General features: G+C 42.2%; 1 protein-coding gene across 1 annotated transcript in view; it reads left to right on the forward strand.

Moving 5' to 3' along the window:
• ca10a (carbonic anhydrase Xa) overlaps positions 1–14,846 on the forward strand; it is a 378,645-nt gene that overhangs the window by 37,847 nt on the left and 325,952 nt on the right. The window lies entirely within an intron of this gene.

Raw genomic sequence — 14,846 nt, forward strand, 5'->3', positions numbered from 1 at the left:
ATGCAGTCTTATAGCCTATATATCAATCATATTAAGCATCTTTGGGTTCTCGTATCAGGATGTTCCTCATGGTGCCGGCAAACTGCACAATGGGAAGTTTACTTCTTTCTAAATAATGTTGGGGACTGATACTTATTAAGGTTAAAGAGTTTGTCTGAAAAATGAATATGATCCTTTAGGACTATGATCCTTTAGGACTATTTTCTTAGGGGCACCAACAAATAAGTCCTGTCTTTTCATAGGGGCACAGGTATGAACGTGTGCATATGAGAGTGTGATCCTGTGTGAGATGGATGAGCGATGAAACTGTGTGAGAGTGACCACCCTGGCCATCCCTGAGCAGACAAACCTAATCACATCTGCTGCTCAGGAATCTGAAGTCCACCACCCATCTGAAGTGACAACTTCAGTACTTCTCCACCTGGAGATGGGATGAGCGGGTGTGTACATACCGACGTCAATGTATGTGTTCATGAAGAGTTGACGCAGTCAGACTTGGTAAGTTGGTGATGACTGGCGGGAAAAGATGGAATGAGGGCAGCGGCGGAGGTGTCGGGTGGTGATGTGGCAGCTCTGCGGCGTGGAGTGGGGGGGTGGGTTTTAAAAACGGCTCCCTGCACAAGCCAAGTACGCAAAATTCCCCCACACTCAAACACACACGCAGCCCATGTCAGGGAAGCAAATCTGCAGATGCTAATCTGATAATCCTGTGCAGATGGGCTGCAGGACGGGGAATACAGTGCTATGGAGAGGGAGCGAGGATCTTCTACAAGAGGGCAGATGATACTGAACCACTGAGAGCTGCAGTCCAACCAGGCGCCCGGCTCTTCTCTTTCAGTGATGCGTTGTTTGTGGTTTTTGTTTTGTGGAGTAATCTGCACTGCTGTTTAAAGCAGCAAATCATTATAACTGCAGAGACCTTTTTAATGCAACTACAATTCCGTAAAAGTTTTCACATTATGAAAATTCATATAAAAAAACATATTCACTGATTTGGAAGTCTTATAAATCCGTATTTTGTTCACAAATATACCATTGTAAAGGGGTAAAAAAAAGAAGGGAATTTCGAACTAGATGGCAGCGCCACACCTAAAACAGAAAAGTCGTGTGTTTTACTGTGTAGCATCCTCCTCTACGTCTGGTGAGGAGGCCAGTTGATGGCGTTTGAGGGGAGGAATGTCCCAGTCCTGTCTGAGTCAGGGTTTGATCTCCTCAACGGTCCTGGTCCGTCTTTGTGTCTTTTCATTTCATGATGCCTAAACAAATATTTAAATAGTGCAGGGTTGAGACTGCAGGCAGGCCAGTTCAGCATTCGGGCTTTTCCACTACGGAAACGGAATACAGTGTGTGATTTAGCATTGTATTGCTGAAAGATGCAAGGTCTTCTCCGGAAAAGATGCCAAACAATCTGTTTTGTTAGTTAAGTGTTTTATTTTCATTTTGATGGCATTTTGCTAATGTTTTAATCTGTAATCTGGTTTTAGGGCCTGGAGAGCCGGGTATCCAATATTGATGCTGGCTTTGTCACAGAAATTCCTCTAGATTCTAAATCTATTGATAATATTATGCATTTTAGATGAGCTATCCAACATCTTGACAGTGTTAAGGCTGAGGTATGGTTCTGCGTCACACCGACGCAGAGCACACGCCGCAGCCGTGACGCCGTGCTGAACCCTTCTGACTTCTCCGTCTCTCCATTTGGTCGCGGTGCAGTACCCCCCGCGGCCACTAGTTAGCGATCTTTTTCTGAATGGTTTATCCGACTTTTTCCGGTCACAGTAAATCAAAGAAATAAGGACAACTATTGTGCAAAAAACAAAAACAAAAAAAATCACACATAAACGAAGAAAAGAGCCCTGGAAGTTCACTACTGATTCAAACTGGAAACCGGAAATGCTTCGCTTTCAAACGAACCAATCACAGCCCTCTCGGTCTGCGAGTGGACGGCGTCTCCTCGACGCGTAGTTACAATTTTCGGGAGGTGCACGTCAGTGACGGCGCAGGTGACGGCGCAGGTAACGGCGTGTCCTCTGCGTCGATCCAAACCACACGCCGTAGGCACGGCGTCATTTTGACGCAGAAGCATAACTGAGCCTTTACACTGAGGATAATTTTTCTTAAATTGTTTCATAAATTGCAGAAAGTTTTCTACAGCCTGGTGAACCTCTACCCTTCTTTACGTCACATTTTATACCCAATCACGTCACTGAGCTGTTGCCACCCACGTTACCTAAATAGTTTTAAAAGTTCTTCCAGGTGCCTCTGTATTAGTACCACTTACTTTTCCAGCCTTTTGTTGCACAAGTCCCGATCTTTTGAGACATGTTGCTGCCATCCAATCAAAAAAGAGCTTCTATATTAAAGGCATGGTAAAATGGGTAAAAAGTATGGGTGTCTTAAAGACAAAGGTGGTCGCCCACATCAACAGCCACACAAACAAAATGCTATAGCTAAAAGCTATAATAATCCTGAACTGGTAAGAATAAGTATGTAGTTTCACAAAAACTACAAAATACATTGCATTACAGAAAACTTTAGAGCTGATTGAAAGTGTTATTTTAAAGTATCCCATAGCCTCAAACAGTGGGAAACATTTTATGTGTTATGTAATGCTTGAATAACAAAGCGCTTCATGGTAACAGCGAGGGCCCGACAGTCTATTGTTGGCTGTTTGAAACAAGACCAGCTGTGGCTGAGCTGTTAAACTCTGTGGTAAGTAGAGTGTGTACACAGGGTTTTATGGCTTCCTGCTCAATAGGATCAGAGGCCAGCGAGGACAAAAGTACTCGCCTTCTGTAAACTCTGCCAATTATTGATGGCTGCCTACCTTCCTTTGACTCTTTACTTTCTTGGAGCACAAATGAAAATAATGGATTTCTTGTTTTTCTGCTTTGGCTGGAGGGGAAGTAGTGTCCAAGGTTTTAGAGATATGATATTGGAGGACGTGGAGTTTCAAAGGTCAGTTTGATGCCATTCGAGAGCCCCAACCACTCAGCCACTAACGTTATATTAGCCGCTGTGTAAAATAACGCTAAACTGGTCCATTAGCAATGAAGCAGCCATATCTCCATTAACAAGGTGACTGCACCAAAGAGCAAATGGGGCTGTAGTCTTTACTTTGGGGACAACTACTTTCTTGAAATTTGAAAAACAGTTATCGCTAAACAAATTACAAAGTCCCCAGTCTTTTTGTTTTATTAATTTGCCCTTGCTAATGGTATTGGTAGCCTAGATACTAAACAGGTAAACGTCGTTCCAGGAACTCAATGGGCAGGTAACTTTTAGTGGAGGAAAGTTTAAAACTGCATCAATTGGGTTTGAGAATTTTCAGGAACCTCTCTGCAGCTGAAACCTCCCATGTTTACGTACTTCAGCATGGCCCAGAAAAACTGCCGGGTGCAGGGATGCTGTTAGGTATCATGTGGGTAGATGATGATGTTGTCCAGCCATCTCTATGTCATCTTCGAGCTTGATTCTTCATCTCTCACTCATCGCCAAAAACGCAGTGTATGCTAACAGCAAACGGAAATACAGCGACCATCTCAGCTCCGTCAACGTTGATCTTGTTGTTCAAATTGTTTTTTCTTTTTCTTGTTTTCAGTATGAGTGACTGATATAAATTAAGTAATGTACTACTGCTACCAAGGAGTATGCATCAGTAGGTTCTGCTGGCTCCGTCACTATAAATAGAGACACAACGGCTGAAAAGAGTACACGTTTTAAGAAGCCAAAAAACAAAGAAACACAGGATAAGGGCAAATAAAAAGTTAGTTTACCATGGCAAGTGATCAATATTAGAGATGAAAATATTTTACTGGTCGACCGATTATTAGCTGGCTGATTTATTGGCTGATAATTAGAATCAGCCATAGAAGTAACCCCATATTGATTGACCACATGGTAATAGGGACACAAAATAAATAAAGGTAGATGATCATTCTGAATTTAGTGTGACTGTCCCTTAGAATCAAGCACAGACTCAATTCTTCAAGGATATGTTTGAGATTATATTTGGTTTAGGTTTTAAGAAAAACAGGTTTCTGTATTTTCCTGAGATTGAAGGATAAATGCAAATGGCATAACTGATAAAACACCAAGCATAGTATATAGGGGTTACTATGACTTTTGCAGTAGTGTATAATACTTTAAACCAGCACAGGAAGACATATAAGTACTGCAACACTATTCCAGCCACTGCATTCTGAATTGGATGTGGTTTTAGATGGAGTCTTTAATGCTCTGATCGTTAACTCTAACACAGATGCAGATATACTCTTGGACATACACCCACGTGTATGTACACACACATACACATCTGGGACTATTAAGACGAGACACCAATAGGAGCTTCGTGAAAGATAATTATCTCATAAGTCAGAGAGAACAGCTGTTGGCAAGGTCAACTTTCATTTATGGACACACATCGCTGCTCTCCTTTTTTCTCCGGTGTCTTTTCCAGCCTGTTGTTCCTCTCCTGTCTTTTTCACCCCTCTCTCTCGTCTGGCTGAGCCTCTCCTGTACCTTTTGCTGCTCCCCTGTCACCCCCCCCACCCCACCCTATTCTCTGTTTCTGCATGGTTGGACTTCTGGATTGCTCATGCCCCTCAGTGAATATTAATGGGAAAGTTTAGATATTAATTGAAAGGGAACTATTTATGAGACTCTATTTAGGCTGTGTGGGAAGTTGACCGTAGCCAGTTGCTATCAGATACTTAAGTAGAAAGGGAAATAGGCAGGTGTTGAATGAACAAGGATGGAGGGTAGTAAGAGGCCGTGGCCAACCAGGGGCCTGTACTACGAAGCGGGATTTGGGGTTAGCGAGGTAACTTCAGGTTTAACCCTGGGTTTTCAGGACTACGACGGTGGTTCACTTCTTACCGGGGTACATCGCCATGGTAACTTATGCTGAACAGCTAACCTGCTCCGGAGCAGGTTATGTTCGAGATACAGATCGCCGGGTATAAAAGCACCGCCCACTGACCAATCAGCTCTCTTGGAAAATGGCATGCCCTGTCTAAGAGAATCCAGTGGAGCTTGGTGCGCGGATCGTGAGAGGATCCCTCCGAAGAGAACGCGTATTCAGGGACCGCCAAAACCCCTTTGCTTTCCCTGATGAGTACCTGTATGAACGATCCAAAAAAAAAGGAAAAAAAGAAAAAAGAGGTGGAGGAGAAAATAAAAAATAAATCAATCAATGAATAAATAAAACAAATCATCACCCAAAATCCGATGTACAGTCAATCCAAAACTAATACCAATTAAATAAATAAATCAAGAAGAAATCAAAAAGAAGATGCATTTGTAAGGGGATAGCAAAAAAGGGATTTTCAATTTCGTCCCTCGAACATTCTGAGAAGTCACTTTAAAATACTAAATACCCCCCGCCTGAAAAAAAAAAAATTAAATAAAATAAATAAATAAACCCAATTCTTTGGTACAGCATCAGCACAAGTTATCGGTCAACAACAATAGTTATAGAACCAATATATACAGGACTGTCTCAGAAAATTAGAATATTGTGATTTTCTGTAATGCAAACACAAAAACAAAAAAATGTCATACATTCTGGATTCATTACAAATCAACTGAAATATTGCAAGCCTTTTATTATTTTAATATTGCTGATCATGGTTTACAGTTTAAGATTAAGATTCCCAGAATATTCAAATATATGTTTATATCCCTATGAATTTACGCATTTATACAGTCAGCGATCTTTTGCCAGCTGTCTTTCCTGCATTTTGCAGCTGCAACTGTGTTGCTTTTTGCCTGTATTATATGCCTATACTCATCATATTTCCGTAAAATTATTGTTTGCTCTTCACTACTGAAATAAGCGGCTCTGACAGCGGACTTCTCCATGCTTGCGATTGGTCATTGGCTGAAAACACCGCCCCTTTTATGTGCACGCGCTCATATCCAGATTGGAGAAACCTGGGTTGATATACCGAGTTGATAACCACCGTCGTGTGACCGCTTAGCGTGATTGCAATTGTCCGGGTTAGTGAATCTGGATAAGGAAAAGATATCCTGGGTATGTTGAACTTGCTTCGTAGTACAGGCCCCAGGTCTGTCAGACAGTCTTACATGGTGATCCTCATTTCAGAACATCACAACAACAAAGGATGGAATTGTTTTGGAGAAGAGGTACAGTATAGATGGTTAACCCAGACAGCAGACACATTTGAGCCTCATCTACCTTTGACACTTATGGGTCAGTTACGGCACTGACAAGTGTTAAATTGGCTTAATCTGACCCAAAGATCGTTAACGGGGCCTAAACTAAGTTAATGCATGGGTTATGTGGACTACATGGGACTCAAACGTCATGAATTTGGTCTCAGAAAGTGAGTGAAAGTGTTGGCCGGCTTGCCACAGCTGGTGCAGTACTGCCAAATTCAGGACACCAGCGAGTCAGTATTTACCAGTGTCCTTTTATGAAACAAAGCTCAAAGGGCTGCTACAGAAAGATATCTAAAAGCCAGACCACAGTCTCAGATCCATAGGAGAAATAAACCAGATAAGACTGGGACCACAGCAGGTGAGTGCACAGGTAGCACGGCGAACGGACTAGCAGGGGAGGAATCAGAGACGAGATTATAAACACACACTGACAAACATTCAAGCTCTAACAAGACACAGGTGGTGACAGTTGGGACAGTAGGGTACAAAGACAATCTGGCATACAGGGGCTCAAAAACAAAAAAGCACAAACAAAACAAGACCAAAGTGGAGCAAAACGTTCAACAGAAACCCCATATGATGATGATGATGATACGGATGTGACCCAGAGAACCAAAGAAATGTAATGAACCATGTCTGGTGACTATGGCTGGGTTTAGAGCCACACTCAAGCATGGAGCCCTGCAGTCATTCATACCAAATGTGGGCCAACAAAAACAGTATATGTGGGCCATGATTGGGCCAAACCTTTTTTTTATGTATTTGAGATAGTAAGAACCCAGATAAGAGACACTTTTGAGCCAAAACCAGGGTTACTGTTGGCACTGACAGATATTTGGGTGAGTAAAGGCAGCAGAAGTCTCATATAGTCAGTGCTGCTCATCAAAGCCAAATGGAGACCAAAAAAAGCTGCAGGATCTGAAACATGTTTGGGCCAAACTTGTTCTGTTGCTATCTGGGAGCTGAAATGGGCAAATGATGAAATATGCGTAAACAAACAGCTCCTGAGCTAACTCAGGCATTGAGTCTGACGGATGCAGGCACAAAGCTTAATGTAGCTCTCTTAGTCTTAAATGTAAGTGCCCAATATTTGTGATCTGTAGGCAGCGATTACTGGGTATTTGGTTGCGTTTCTAGGATAGAGGATAGAGCTAATTGTAGTTTTTTCACTTGGTCCATCAATTGTAGACACAATTCAATTATTCTTTTTTCAATCAAATTATTATTTTTTTTGCTACAAATTTCTATACTCATTCAGGGGGTTTAGTGTAAATGTTACAAAGCATATGAAACTAATGTTTGAAGCTTTAACCGGATGAATAAGGCACCTGTTAATGGCCAATAAAACCAAGTAGTTAATTTGCAGTTTTCTAAAAAAGAAAATGAAAAGGAGCTTTTGGTGACATTTTAAAGAATACTTATATTGTTAGGTTTGAAGGGAAATTTGAGATTGATTATAGCGTAGGAAGTTGAAGCATTTTTATACCTGTTCTGCTTTCGTAATCATCCCCAACAAGGATTAATGAATAACTGTCACATTTTGGTTTTACACTGAAAGCAACATTCATCATTTGATTGGAAAGTTTTCAATACTGAACAACTACGATGAGGTGTTTTCATGTTTTAAAGCTAGAGGGGACATTGCCGATGTTAGTATGTTAGTAATTGCATCCTTTAGGAGACATTACTTCTCCCAGACCAACCTCATACTACCAATGACTTCTAATGGGATCTTTGGACCTACATCTTATTTTTCTTAACATTTTAAACATCATACAGTCTCTGAGCCTGTTTACAATGGAAAACCGCCAGCCTCCCTCCTGCAGCATCTTGTCTGTCTGTCTTTTATAGATCGAAGGCGTTTTCTTTTTGCTGATGTCAGGAAGTGTGTTTTGGGCCACAGCGAGACACTGTGAGAAATGGGACGGCGCTTGTTCTTCCTGCAATCTCACACTCCTCTGCTGAGCCACAGGATGCAGTTCTGCTCATTCTTGAGTTGTGATGGCAGCGGTCTGCAGGATCGAACTGAGGCAACTTTTCAGCCTTCATAATTGATTTGATATTGGTTTTGATTACACTTTATTTCCCTTTTTGGCTAAACTTTGTTAAAATGTATGTTAAGTCATGTGCAAGAGATAGTACCCCCTCTCCCTGGCTTATAACTGTTTTTGTTTTTACTGTGTGTGTGTGTGTTTGTTTGCACGTATGTGAAAACATAATTCAATTTCATAGTGGATTTTAATAATAGTCAATTATAACTTGAGGTTACAAACAAAAGCGGTTTACACTCTGCCATCTGTGACGGTGACCCCTTGCCCCATTCCCACCCCCAATTGTACCCCCTTGTTTCTTCCATATGATTTAAAAGTGTAAGTGTAAGCCCAGGTGATAATCATCAGCCCTTCATTTGGATGCATGTTAACCCAATGCCAAGAACGTAAGACATAAGCAATGGTCTTAGAGAAGCAATTTTAGATAAATGACTACAAGTTATAGATGATGATGCTGAATCTAAAAGCCATTGAATCCTTGGGATACTTGGTATTACTCACATGATTTAACATTTTTTTTTGCATACATTTTTCTTAACTGCAAAACAGTTTTATTTGGCTAACACTGAGACCCAATGCAACAAAATTATTCTGATTATGTTCCCAAAAATGTAGGATTAAAAGAGAGGATGCTTTCTTAAAGGCAGGCATAGGTTGCCTTTTTTCGTATTTTCAGATTTCACTAGTGTTGGAACAATATATTTTTATCTTAGACATCATCGTTATTTTAGACATGATCAAAAAGATCCTTAATCACTACGTGGGCCATGCACGGTCTTAAGAAGGACAGTGTTTGGGCCTGCATCATGATCCAGATCAGGCGATGGATAGATATACTCACAACCTATTCATTTTAAAAGTGAAGGTTTTTCAACTGCTTCATGAAAAACAATCTGTTCATGTCTCATATGTTGTGTATTTGGTTGTGAGGCCGCTACGAACTTTAGCTTTAGCTCTATTGCTCTTGCAGCCGTCCCAAACAGATGTCTGTGTATAATCTTGTTGTTGCTGGGTTTCCTTTGGTTTAAAGCTCTCGTACTCTGGATCTGATTCTGGTTCGCACACGTTTGGCTGGATTATCTGGACGTGTTATCATGGTTTAGTTTGGAGCGGGTTTGTTCCGTTTCCTACTGGCAGCAGGAGTTGTGTGCCTTCATGAGGCACCGTGAAAAGTTAGGACATCATCTAGGACAGACAGTAGCTTTTTATTTCAGGAATGTCCTCGCATTGGTTGAATTTCTGTAAGATTTCTTTGATGCTTTCTTTCTGTGTTGCATTGGGCCTCATTAACGAGAACGCGTCCTGTAGCAGGTCAGGAACAGAACACTGAGCTCCAAAACAAGCTACGGTGTTTCAACAGTGACAAGTGCAGAAATCCAGCCGCGCATGTTCAAGCCAGAATCGGATCTGGAGAATGAACGCTATCGATGGGAAGTGCTGATTTTGCGATTCTCTTTGTTTCACTAAATGTTGACTGTAATTGAAAATCAGCCTTGTATTACATTTGTAATCTCCTTTTAACATCCTGTTTTGGCAGCCCACATATCCTCACGTTTTCAGTTTCCTGTTCCTGCATTAATATGGATTGTTTTAATTCCCGCTGCTGTTCGTCTGCTGCTACGGGGTTTTTATTTTTGTTCCCACGGGGATTGGGGGGCTCAGTTTACCACCGAATTCATCATTGCTGCATCCCAGCAGCCATTTTTCTACAACTGATGGTTGTAAACAGTTTTTTTTTCTTGCATTCATTGTAATTAGTCTGGCATGACAGGGGAGTAGACGAATCAGTCACAAAAACAGCTGTTTTTTCCTCTTCATCTGTGCTGTTGCAGACTCTGTTGTGCTACACATTCAGAGTGTTGGGGAGGGAGGCAGAGCAGCGTCTGTATTTTTGTCAGTAGCTTGTAAGAGGATCATGTCCACAGGCCGCCACAACTCGATTATAATAATACTTACAGAAGCTAGAATCCCAAGGGCCCTCACTCATGGGCTGCACGGGCCCACACACTCGCCGCACACACACATCTAACACTGCACTCTTGTCCTCGCTGACCGCTCATTATTTTTCTGACTTTATCTTATAAGCGTGATTAAAACTCTTTGCGGCTGATAACACACACCAGTATATTTACGATTCAATACACTCAGGTGTGTGTAAATGGAAGTCCACAGGAAGTATGGCATTATGCTCCCACAGCAAGTGTAAGTACTCAGCAACGTACAGTATCTCTAATTGCACCGGGCTGTTGTGGCGCTTTGTGCAGCTGCTGCAGAGCTCGATAGCAACAACAGGATGTAGCGATGAAGCTCATGAGAGGACAAGAGCAGTGGCATTAACAGTTGGATTGGTTAGTGATGCATATCTGGGAGATGCGTTACAACCTCATGACCTGATTTTCAGCTTAAACACTGAAACTAGTTCAAGGTTCTAATCCAATGACAGCAATTTTGCTCCATTACAGTGCAATTGTGGCCTCTGACTGCTTATGAAAGAAGTTATTTTGTTATGAACAGTGATATTTTGTCTTGTCAAGTGTCGTTTCATTATCCAGATATAAAATGCATATGGAGGTCCAGAGCTGGATCTTACTTGGTTCATGATAGAGGAAGGGAAAGATGACACAAACCTGCTTTCACCTCGGTTAGAGCAACCATTACGTAGGCCAGATGCTAGAGGCTACATTTGGTTAGCTAAACTGATCATGTGGGAACGGGAAGGTGCAGTTTCTCGATGGACATTTAGGGGCTCCAGAAAAAAGTCCATCTTTATTAACCCCCATGTTAAAATGTCCATCTTTACAGCTGTGAACAAATTAGGTCTCCATAACTAGCTTTCACATCCATGACAACTGTTAGGTGAGGGTGTAAATCAAGAGCAAACCGAGTGGAGTTGGCTTGGAGGGGTTTTGGGGTTTTGGGGGCCCGGTTGAAGCAGCTGTCTGAAGGCTGATAGCCCACAAAGAGTAGCTTTAACATCACTCTTCTGTGACGTCACCCAAGCAGGGTTTGTCCAGTTGTTTTTCTACGGTCTATAACCAGACGTGGCGCAAAGCAGGAAGGGAATGCAGATTTGGACCATGGCTGGTGGATTCAGGTAGCTATACTCACCTGAACCCTGAATCAATGTCGTCAACTCAAGTTTCAAAGTTTATTTAGATGGGACAATGCATATTCATGAACACTACATTAAGCAGTGTAAATACACCGGGTTTAGCAGAAATGCTAGTTAGAATGATCAATTTACCTAGCATGCATGTTTTTGGACTGTGGGAGGAAACCGGAGTACCTGGAGGAAACCCACGCAAGCACAGGGAGAATATGCAAACTCCACACAGAGAGGTCCTGCTGGGCCTGGGAGTCGAACCGGGAACCTTCTTGCTGTGAGGCAACAGTGCTAACCACTAAGCCACCGTGCTGCCAAGTCAAGTCAAGTTTAATACAAAAACTAAACAGGACAACGTAAAAAATAAAACGTATCACTCCAAAACGTCATCTGTCCAAAACGTGGTGCTGTGATGAGCCACCAGGATTCAGGGGAATATTGTCATTTCCTTTGGGGGTACAGTATGTATATCTCTAGGCAGCTCTATGCATGTATGTTAATTTGTTAGTTCAGCTTAAACTCTGTCCCACTGTTGTCCCACTGGTGTAGACTCTCAGTCATCCCGGTCAGAGGTTCTAAAGAACTGACATATAAGGCAACTGGACATTTCACCTTGTCCAAAAGGGCCTCTAAGTTCTGCCTGGCTGGTGTGGAGTTTCAGGCTTGCTCGGGTCTTTCTCAGCTGTTTTCCTGGTCAACATGATGCTTTGTTTGGATGAATCAAGGGACTTTCACGACTGTAACTCGACTCAGATGGAGTCAGGAGGTGCTGTTTGAATCATCTGGCAAAGGTGTAGTCCTACTAGTTAGAAAGAATATTGAAAGAAAATTGAACAAACTGAGAATCGCATGGTTTGGGGTAAATGAGGTGACCCCGACAGCTAGTGTTGGAGGACAATCTCATGCAGTGAGGTAGGCTCATCCCCCCGCTGTCTTTTTCCAATATCACCATCTCATTAATAGGTCTGTTTAAGGAACAAGAGGTACTCGTCTCTCACACGGCATCTGATGTCTCTTGCCAACCAAACTCGCTGTGGCGCCCATCGTCTCCCCAGTCTCCATCGGTGGGCTCGGATTCTACAGATACGGTTTAAGTTATGTTCATCACCTCTGATAAGTGGGGATTGATTAGATTGGAGCCTAGCCGCTAAAACTGAAGTATATTCTATCATTAATAAAGCATTTTAAGGCCTCATTACTCGAGTTGACAGACTGAACTGAATTAGGTGCAGACTTTAATCTCTGCAGGATTAACGCTGAGCTAGTTCATCCAGCAACCTCTCGAACTGTTCAACTATCTTCCTTCAGCCGTTCCAGCCCATCAAAATTTTCCACTCCATCTTTAGTAATTTTCCTACTGAATTATTTGGCTAAACTTATAAATACAAGCAAAGAAAAGAATCACCAGGGCATCAACCAAACCATGTCAGTTTGCGACATCTGAACAAGCACTTCACTACACGGGATCTCCCTCCTTTTTTCCATGTTATTTTCTTCCTACAGTAGATGAGGGCTGAGGATGTGTTTTGATGTGATGCATTAAGGTATACTTGGAGTTTTTTTTTAAATATTTTTAGAAACTGAAACAAGAGAGAAATGCCACAGGTGTGATATCGACCAGAGTGAATGAACAAAGTTGTGAAAGCACCCTTAAATATAATAGCCTGCTGTAAAGACTTCTTTTCAAAACTGAAAAGGTAGAGAAGTAAAATTTGCAAGTGTGGTCCTCCGTTTTGAATAATGGGGAAGCAGTTGCTCCCCCTTGCAGCGCTGATTAGGCACCTAAGCGCTCTCCTGTCCTTTTTTTTTTTCTTTTTTGGGAAGCTGGCTGTATGAAGTGTTAGAAAAGATCTTGGATAGCAGAGTAAATGTCAGTTTCTGCCAGGGTTCAGGCATGCTGGGCAGGAGGCCAGCCTGCCTCAAATGATTAGAAAAATCTGATGCTGCTGCTTATTTGGCTGGGACACTAATGTGGGCCCCCGCCAATCAAAGGCAGAGCTTACTTTCAGTTAATTAGTCATTAAAAAGTGAGAAAGTATTTATCATATGAGAAACATTTCTTTTCCTAAGAGGCAAACTGCTGCTGCTGGACCACTACCCTTTTTTTAACTTGGTGACTGTAGAGATGGTGGAAATAACCTGTTATGGACCGTGTCCAGCCGGACCCCTCCCTCAAAATCCGAACCTGCTCTCAACTGTAACTGCAGTGGAGCTGTTTGGGGTGGATAGTGGAGGAAGGAGGTTTGCTTGGTCACCTCAACTTCCATTAAAGCCAAGTGAACAGGGGCAACCTGTGGACCTGCGATTAAACTCCGCTTTTCGTGCTTGTTCAATGAACAGGAAGGGGAGGAAAGAGCAGAGGCTTAAAAAGCAATATCCTAACGTCTCAGTGGGTAATTCCTGGTCAAAAATCCCTCTTTGTACTGAGACCTTTCCTCACACTAAACTGTAGCACCATCTATAACCTGAGGCTTTCTTCTACAACACAAACATACACCAAGTGCATTTCCGAGAGGCTTAAGAAGCCATGGAAACAAGAGTCCTGCATGTGTTATTGTTGTGAGGGCATCTGTAAAGACCTTCAGTCTTGTGCAAAATGTAATACTCCTTTGTTTTTTTGTTAATTCTACAAAAATAGAGCCAAAAAGTAAAAGCTAAAGAATTTGGTTTATACTATGTCTTGTTAAGTTGCAACCAGGTGCCGCTAATCGGCAACCCTTGATGAACTGTTCATCAGCAGGTGCGCTGACTTCGATTAAAGGAGATATTTCGGCAGCTTACTCTGACGTATACTGGTGTGTGAGGGAAATACATAAGCAGTGGTCTTGGAGAAGAAAATGTTGCTTCGGATCACTCTGGAATGGGTTACAAACACATTTCTAAAGAATTTGCAGTTCGCATTCAGCAGAGAGACACAGCATTTAGTCGTGAAATGCATTCCAGACAGTTGCCAGTCTTTCCAGAAGTGGACGTCCAAGGTCACGCTGCAGTGCTCAGAAAAATAATGGAAAAAAGCAACATCGACAACAAGAGTGACATCTCAGGGCCCACAGGCTACACCAAGGATGTTCAAGTCCCTGACAGCACCATTCGAAGGACAGTGCAGTTGGTTTGGAACAGCTCTAAAGAGAGACAAACACAAACTGCATCCAAACAAACCACAAGACTTCTTAAATGGTGTCCAGTGGAGTGACAAAAATATGGAACGTCTCATATGGTGAGGCATGGTTGGTGGAGGGGTGATGATCTGGAGCTGATTTGCAGCCACGCAAACACAAACTCCTTCGTACAACAGAATACGACCGCAGCAAATTAACACCTCTGGGGATGAAAAAGAAAGAGGTCGAGGTTTTGGAGAGACCCAGCCAAAGTCCAGACCTCAACTTGATTGAGATGTGGTGTTCGGACCTTTAAGAAAACTGTGAACAGAAGATAAAATGAAAACCAAAAACATCATGTTGGCAACAGCGAGCGTCTCCATGAGCAAGCAGTAACCTGAAGTACTTATT

This window comes from Cololabis saira, chromosome 19 (assembly GCF_033807715.1).
Source record: "Cololabis saira isolate AMF1-May2022 chromosome 19, fColSai1.1, whole genome shotgun sequence".
NCBI classification, from domain to species: Eukaryota; Metazoa; Chordata; class Actinopteri; order Beloniformes; family Belonidae; genus Cololabis; species Cololabis saira.